We start from the raw sequence: 8,372 nt of genomic DNA, 5'->3' as shown, positions 1-8,372 counted from the left end.
TATGCAATGCCATTCAAATTCGGAAACCAAAAGGGTTCTGCACCATTTTGTTGCGGATTCGATTTGAGCCATACATCGTATGGCTCAAATCACATCGGACAGACATCGCATGTGATGTACACAGGCCCGCTGTGCGAATCGCATGCAGTGTTTAGCATGCACCAGTGTGAACCCAGGCTCAAACAAACACCCTTTGACCTGTTTCATTGGGGTAATGCAAAAACATAAACTGGGAAATAAGGGGTTAAAGTTTGGGCTGTGTCAGCTGACCTTTTAAGGCTGATTACCCATAAATACCCTCACCTGTGCACAAGCCTGGCTTTTCACCTCCAGATGGAAAGCAACATGGCTGGCTGCCACATGCCTGGTAAGTAGAGCTTGGATGTCATTATGGTTGCAATGTTCATTTTGGAGCTGCAGTCTAAACTTTTTTTTTTTTCACTCCACTTTGTTTAAATGTCACAAACATGTTACAATCTTATTATGTAATCGCTTTTTGTTTATATTGTGGCATAACTAAATGTTTGTATTCAAACAGACAAGCCATTGCACTGCATAGATCAAACTTTCTCTGCCTTTTTAACTTCAGGGGATTGGCAGAACCCCCCCATTGTGAATTTGTGGGATGCATGCTCTCTGTGCCCTCCCACCACCATTGTGAATGTGGAATGCATGCTCTCTGTGCCCCACCACCCTCATTGTTAATGTGGCATGCATGCTCTCTGCCCACCACCACCCTAATTGTGTATTTGTGGGATGCATGCTCTCTGCGCCCCCTATTGTTTGTGGGATGCATGCTCTCTGCATGCCCCTCCACCACCCTCATTGTGAATGTGGGATGCATGCTCTCTGCATGCCCCTCCACCACCCTCATTGTGAATGTGGGATGCATGCTCTCTGCATGCCCCTCCACCACCCTCATTGTGAATGTGGGATGCATGCTCTCTGCATGCCCCTCCACCACCCTCATTGTGAATGTGGGATGCATGCTCTCTGTGCCCCCCCCCCCACCACCCTCATTGTGAATGTGGGATGCATGCTCTCTGCATGCCCCTCCACCACCCTCATTGTGAATGTGGGATGCATGCTCTCTGCATGCCCCTCCACCACCCTCATTGTGAATGTGGGATGCATGCTCTCTGCATGCCCCTCCACCACCCTCATTGTGAATGTGGGATGCATGCTCTCTGCATGCCTCTCCACCACCCTCATTGTGAATGTGGGATGCATGCTCTCTGCATGCCTCTCCACCACCCTCATTGTGAATGTGGGATGCATGCTCTCTGCATGCCCCTCCACCACCCTCATTGTGAATGTGGGATGCATGCTCTCTGCATGCCCCTCCACCACCCTCATTGTGAATGTGGGATGCATGCTCTCTGCATGCCCCTCCACCACCCTCATTGTGAATGTGGGATGCATGCTCTCTGCATGCCCCTCCACCACCCTCATTGTGAATGTGGGATGCATGCTCTCTGCATGCCCCTCCACCACCCTCATTGTGAATGTGGGATGCATGCTCTCTGCATGCCCCTCCACCACCCTCATTGTGAATGTGGGATGCATGCTCTCTGCATGCCCCTCCACCACCCTCATTGTGAATGTGGGATGCATGCTCTCTGCATGCCCCTCCACCACCCTCATTGTGAATGTGGGATGCATGCTCTCTGCATGCCCCTCCACCACCCTCATTGTGAATGTGGGATGCATGCTCTCTGCATGCCCCTCCACCACCCTCATTGTGAATGTGGGATGCATGCTCTCTGCATGCCCCTCCACCACCCTCATTGTGAATGTGGGATGCATGCTCTCTGCATGCCCCTCCACCACCCTCATTGTGAATGTGGGATGCATGCTCTCTGCATGCCCCTCCACCACCCTCATTGTGAATGTGGGATGCATGCTCTCTGCATGCCCCTCCACCACCCTCATTGTGAATGTGGGATGCATGCTCTCTGCATGCCCCTCCACCACCCTCATCGTGAATGTGGGATGCATGCTCTCTGCACCCCCCCAACACCACCCTCATTGTGAATGTGGGATGCATGCTCTGTGCCCCCCCCACTCTCATTGTGAATGTGGGATGCATGCTCTCTGCGCCCCCCCATTGTGAATTTGTGGGATGCATGCTCTCTGTGCCCCCCCACCACCACCCTCATTGTGAATTTGTGGGATGCATGGTCTCTGCGCCCCCCCACCCTCATTGTTAATGTGGGATGCATGCTCTCTGCGCCCCCCATTGTGAATTTGTGGGATGCATGCTCTCTGTGCCCCCCCACCACCACCCTCATTGTGAATTTGTGGGATGCATGCTCTCTACGCCCACCACCCTCATTGTGAAAATGTGTGATGCATGCTCTCTGTGCCCCACCACCCTCATTGTTAATGTGGCATGCATGCTCTCTGTGCCCACCATCACCCTAATTGTGTATTTGTGGGATGCATGCTCTCTGCGCCCCCCATTGTTTGTGGGATGCATGCTCTCTGCGCCCTCCACCACCCTCATTGTGAATGTGGGATGCATGCTCTCTGCATGCCCCTCCACCACCCTCATTGTGAATGTGGGATGCATGCTCTCTGCATGCCCCTCCACCACCCTCATTGTGAAAGTGGGATGCATGCTCTCTGCGCCCTCCCCCTCCACCACCCTCATTGTGAATTTGGGATGCATGCTCTCTGCGCCCCACCACCACCCTCATTGGGAATGTGGGATGCATGCTCTGTGCCCACCCTCATTGTGAATGTGGGATGCATGCTCTCTGCGCTCCCCATTGTGAATTTGTGGGATGCATGCTCTCTGCGCCCCTCCACCACCACCCTCATTGTGAATTTGTGGGATGCATGGTCTCTGCGCCCCCCACCCTCATTGTTAATGTGGGATGCATGCTCTTTGTGCCCCCCATTGTGAATTTGTGGGATGCATGCTCTGTGTCCCACCACCCTCATTGTTAATGTGGCATGCATGCTCTCTGCGCCCACCACCACCCTAATTGTGAATTTATGGGATGCATGCTCTCTGCGCCCACCACCACCCTAATTGTGAATTTGTGGGATGCATGCTCTCTGCACCCCCCATTGTGAATTTGTGGGATGCATGCTCTCTGCGTGCCCCCCACCACCCTCATTGTGAATGTGGGATGCATGCTCTCTGCGTGCCCCCCCACCACCCTCATTGTGAATGTGGGATGCATGCTCTGTGTGCCCCCCCCACCACCACCCTCATTGTGAATGTGGGATGCATGCTCTCTGTGCCTCACCACCCTCATTGTGAATGTGGGATGCATGCTCTGCGCCCCACCACCACCCTCATTGTGAATGTGGGATGCATGCTCTGCGCCCCACCACCACCCTCATTGTGAATGTGGGATGCATGCTCTGCGCCCCACCACCACCCTCATTGTTAATGTGGGATGCATGCTCTCTGCGCCCCCACCACCACCCTCATTGTGAATGTGGGATGCATGCTCTCTGCGCCCCCACCACCACCCTCATTGTGAATGTGGGATGCATGCTCTCTGCGCCCCCACCACCACCCTCATTGTGAATGTGGGATGCATGCTCTCTGCGCCCCCACCACCACCCTCATTGTGAATGTGGGATGCATGCTCTGCGCCCCCACCACCACCCTCATTGTGAATGTGGGATGCATGCTCTCTGCGCCCCACCACCACCCTCATTGTGAATGTGGGATGCATGCTCTCTGCGCCCTCACCACCACCCTCATTGTGAATGTGGGATGCATGCTCTCTGCGCCCTCACCACCACCCTCATTGTGAATGTGGGATGCATGCTCTCTGCGCCCTCACCACCACCCTCATTGTGAATGTGGGATGCATGCTCTCTGCGCCCCCACCACCACCCTCATTGTGAATGTGGGATGCATGCTCTCTGCGCCCCCACCACCACCCTCATTGTGAATGTGGGATGCATGCTCTCTGCGCCCCCACCACCACCCTCATTGTGAATGTGGGATGCATGCTCTCTGCGCCCCCACCACCACCCTCATTGTGAATGTGGGATGCATGCTCTCTGCGCCCCCACCACCACCCTCATTGTGAATGTGGGATGCATGCTCTCTGCGCCCCCACCACCACCCTCATTGTGAATGTGGGATGCATGCTCTCTGCGCCCCCACCACCACCCTCATTGTGAATGTGGGATGCATGCTCTCTGCGCCCCCACCACCACCCTCATTGTGAATGTGGGATGCATGCTCTCTGCGCCCCCACCACCACCCTCATTGTGAATGTGGGATGCATGCTCTCTGCGCCCCCACCACCACCCTCATTGTGAATGTGGGATGCATGCTCTCTGCGCCCCCCCACCATTGTGAATGTGGGATGCATGCTCTCTGCGCCCCCCCACCATTGTGAATGTGGGATGCATGCTCTCTGCGCCCACCACCACCACCCTCATTGTGAATGTGGGATGCATGCTCTCTGCGCCCACCACCACCATCATTGTGAATTTGTGGAATGCATGCTCGCCCCCCAGTTTTTTTTTTGTTTTTTGTTTTTATAGTCCTATGTTACACAGCAGGGCACATAGTGGGTCTGGATGGGGTGCAGAAACTGGCCAACCTTTCATGTTGCTAGTGGCTCATTTCTAGGACTATCTCTCATCCTAGCAACGAATTGGCCACTTAACATGAAAATATGACCATACTGCCGCCCTCCTGAGCCTCCTGGTGTAATGTTGAGTAAGCCATAGCAGAGTGAAGCAAAACATCTTCACTATGCTCCCAGTATGGAATTATCTAGGGTGGTTTTATTTGTGTGTTTTTGGGACTAGGCATAGGAAGCCATAGAGACTTCTATTGTGGTTTTCTCCTGAAAATTTCAGTTGCTTGGCTGTCCTACTAATATTCTTAACAAGTATGCAGAGACTTCTAGCCTTTCATGATCTGCCCACTTGAGGGTGACCTGAAACACATGAAGCCAGGCGTTGAGCAGAACAGCAGGTCAATTTTGGGTCGTCAGTGAGCCCCTTTCATTACTTTTTATAAACTTTATTAACCTTTTTTATATTTAACCTCAAACTTCTATCTTTTGTAGACATGTTGACATTAACAACTTGGTTTCTATTTGAAGCCTTGACCACTTCAAGTTGATGGCTGAACACTTCAAGCATGATGGAATCCCTTCTCTTGTCCTGCAGCATTTGTGGATGGCGGGTACTAAAACTCATTAAGGATGAAGGCCTAGCTCTGTTTGCTAGGTTTCACCAGAGTTCTGAGCTTTTGTTCTAACTCTTGGCTTGGGTTAGCCACACTGTGGACCCACAAATGAATTTAGGATACTAGTCTAGCTTGGTTTGCTAGGTTTCAGCAGGGTTCTGAGCTTTTGTTCTAACTCTTGGCTTGGGTTAGCCACACTGTGGACCCACAAATGAATTTAGGATACTAGTCTAGCTGGGTTTGCTAGGTTTCAGCAGGGTTATGAGCTTTTAATCATAACCCTTAGATGTTGGGGTCTAAGAGCAAAGTACTTGTTCAGTTGGAAGTCCCTGGGTAGAAATTTGCTCCTAGGTTGTGGGTTGAGCTTTGTTGGAGCAGGGCGGGGCACTGCAACACTGCTCCTTCAGACTCTGTTGGCCTCTTTAATCCACCTTTTGTGCTTACCTTGCAGGTTATCGGTTTCTAGGAGCTTCTTTCTGCCATAGACGGGGATAGATGGCTGAGCATTTATTTTACTCTAAAACCTTTTGGGGAAAGTCTCCAGAGAGCCCCTGCTCTCTGCAAGTAAAAGGGTCTGCTGTTCTGAGACTGTCTTGCCTTTCCTATTGTGAGCTATGATTGGGAAACTGGGCTGGTCGATGGGCTTCTCTGTAGCAGAGGGCTTGGAGACTGGGCCAGTCTCAGTCCTTGCTTGATTGAGGGCGATTGCCCAGCTCTTCATGAGGGTCAGTTCTAGGGCTGATTCAGTCTTCTTGCCCTCTGCTGCAGTGCGGCTTGGAAGTTGGTCTAGGGACTCAATCATAGCTCATGATGCGACTGGGGGAATTCTTTGACTGCACATTCTTTCTTCCTGGGAATACAGAGTGTTGATTTGGAATGCTCCATGGTGTTTCTTGGTTAAAGTGTGAGGGCACCATACTAGAGTCAACAAATACTTTGGACCAAGCCAACATCAATACTCTTATTCTTGGGTCAGACTTTTTGGTATTGTGTTAGACCTTTTCCCTTAAGGGCATAAGTGTTCTAACATGTGCCATTCCCATTTAACAAATAGGTTTAAATGGTTTGTCTTACTGTGAAGCACCACGAAGGCAGTTCAACAGATTGCACACTTTGTTCTCTGCGCACTTTGACCCCATGTGGAGTATTTTCTAGTAGATCCCTGAAGCTCATTCTAGTGGTGGTTGTATACAATGCCAGTGATTCCCCTTTGCTGGTCATTTTATGCCCACCCTGATGCAGTGAAGAATGCAAATTTTCTGTTGGTTGCAGGCTTTGGTCCCATTAGCGCAGCTATTTATTTAATCTGAGACACTGGAGCAGTTGAAGGGATTTTACAAATATTGGTTGATTCATTGCTGGTTCTTCAAGAGCCCAGCCAGGAATGGTTATTGTGGTTTTACAATGTCTGTCACATCCATGTGAGCCGGGCCTTGCTGTGGAGTTTGTTTACTTGTTTTAGAGGCCTTTTATCCTTTGTGTTTTTAACGGTATCTCCATTTCATTCAGATGGCTGACTGGGCAACACTGCTAGGTTGTGGCAAGACTGGTGTGGGAGATTGGTAAGCATCCATACATAATATTTCCAGGAAATCTTTGTAAAGGGTACAATGGTAAATTAAGGGTTTATCTTTTGATCTGTCCTTTAGACAATGCGCATAAGCTTAACAAAAGCATGGGGGGGGGGGCAGAGGGTTGGGTTTTTTGGCAAGTGTCTGGTCCATATGCTCTCTTCCATTCAGAATCTTTATAAATGGTCAATACTGGCTTTCTGCAAGTCATTTATGGAAACCCCATGGCTGGAAACGGATTGCATACAGACTATAGAAGGGCTAAGCCAACATTGGCACTATTCGATTTCCATCAGCATCTGGTAGAATTAACCTTTTTTACACTTTGCCTATCCTTGATAAGTTGATGGAGATGTCCAGGAACTGTTATGTTTAGGAGGGGTCTGAATATACACTGTACCAAAGTGGGGAGAGCATGTAGGAATTAAGAAAGTTGGGTGGCTTTTAAATATTACTGGTTCTCCTTCCTAAGCTATGCGATATTAATGGCAACATTTAACTAATTTAAAAGTAGGTGTAATGCAAATATGGCTGGAAATGTACTTTAAAGACAATGCTTGGAAATCTTTTGTCTCTAACACTATATCTTTCCTCTTTGTTTTTTAGCTGTTGTCTACAACTTTTGCTACTATACTTGGAGTGTTCGTTTGCAAGCAAGGCCGAGGTGAACTTCAATCATCCCAGAGACCTCATTTTATCACTTAATCTGATGTAGTTCCAAAACATCTGAAATGCAAAGGTTCCCAATCACTATTGGGCAGTAGCCTTTCTGATTGCTTAAAGGGCCAGCCTCTTCTGATTGCAATGTGAAATAAAAACAATTGTACATGGCTAAAGAATAAATGTTTACATGATTATTAAACATGAGAAATGTCGTCCATCCTTTACTATGTTTTAACTAGATGGGTAGTGTGCTTGTACTTCGATTAAATGGTTATTAAATCCTATAAAGACAATTGAGGGGGGAAAGGAACCACCTTTGCTTAACTTTTTAAAATGTACAACTTTAACATCAAGTTTTTTTCTTCTTACACTTTCATCAGACTTAACTGGTACAGAATGAGAGCATGCACATATTAAAACATCATTTTATTCCAGTTTGGTTAAAATTCACATTTGCAAGACCTTAAATTTTATATCAACTACCCTGCAGGATAACCTAACATACAATACATAGGCCAAGTATTCTCATGGCCTTGTGATGGTGGATCCCTTAAAGTCAATGTGTTTTGTCAATTAGCAAGACTGGTTAAAGCGGGATTCCACCCTAAAGTGGAACCTCCGCTGATCGGATCCCTCCCCCCCTCCGGTGTCACAATTGACACCTTTCAGGGGGGAGGGGGGTGGAGATAGCTGTCAAAGACAGGTATTTACACCCACTTCCGGGCATAGACTCCCGTGGGAGTCTACGCCATTTCCTGCCCTGCCGCGCTGTCTGCTGGGACACACACAGGTCCCAGTGACAGCGCAGAGATTTCCTATTGCGCTGCGCGACTCGCGCATGCGCAGTAGGGAACCGGGAAATGAAGCCGATTCGCTTCACTTCCTGATTCCCTCACCTAGAATGGTGGCGGCAGCAGCCGAGAGCCGATCGATCGGCCTCGGCTGCCGACATCGCTGGAACC

At 49.5% G+C, this 8,372-nt stretch overlaps 1 long non-coding RNA gene across 1 annotated transcript; it reads left to right on the top strand.

Moving 5' to 3' along the window:
* The first annotated feature begins 310 nt into the window (after positions 1–310).
* Positions 311–7,618, top strand: LOC143958190 (uncharacterized). Its single transcript, XR_013270100.1, has 3 exons — positions 311–367; positions 6,686–6,738; positions 7,354–7,618. It is a non-coding gene; the product is annotated as an uncharacterized LOC143958190 (long non-coding RNA).
* Positions 7,619–8,372: the final 754 nt, after the last annotated feature.

This window comes from Lithobates pipiens, unplaced genomic scaffold (assembly GCF_037356315.1).
Source record: "Lithobates pipiens isolate NorthernLeopardFrog02 unplaced genomic scaffold, aLitPip1_a1.2 Scaffold_59, whole genome shotgun sequence".
In the NCBI taxonomy this organism is placed as follows: domain Eukaryota; kingdom Metazoa; phylum Chordata; class Amphibia; order Anura; family Ranidae; genus Lithobates; species Lithobates pipiens.
The sequence above is the reverse complement of the archived record's forward strand: the minus strand, read 5'-3'. Positions and strand labels throughout refer to the sequence as shown.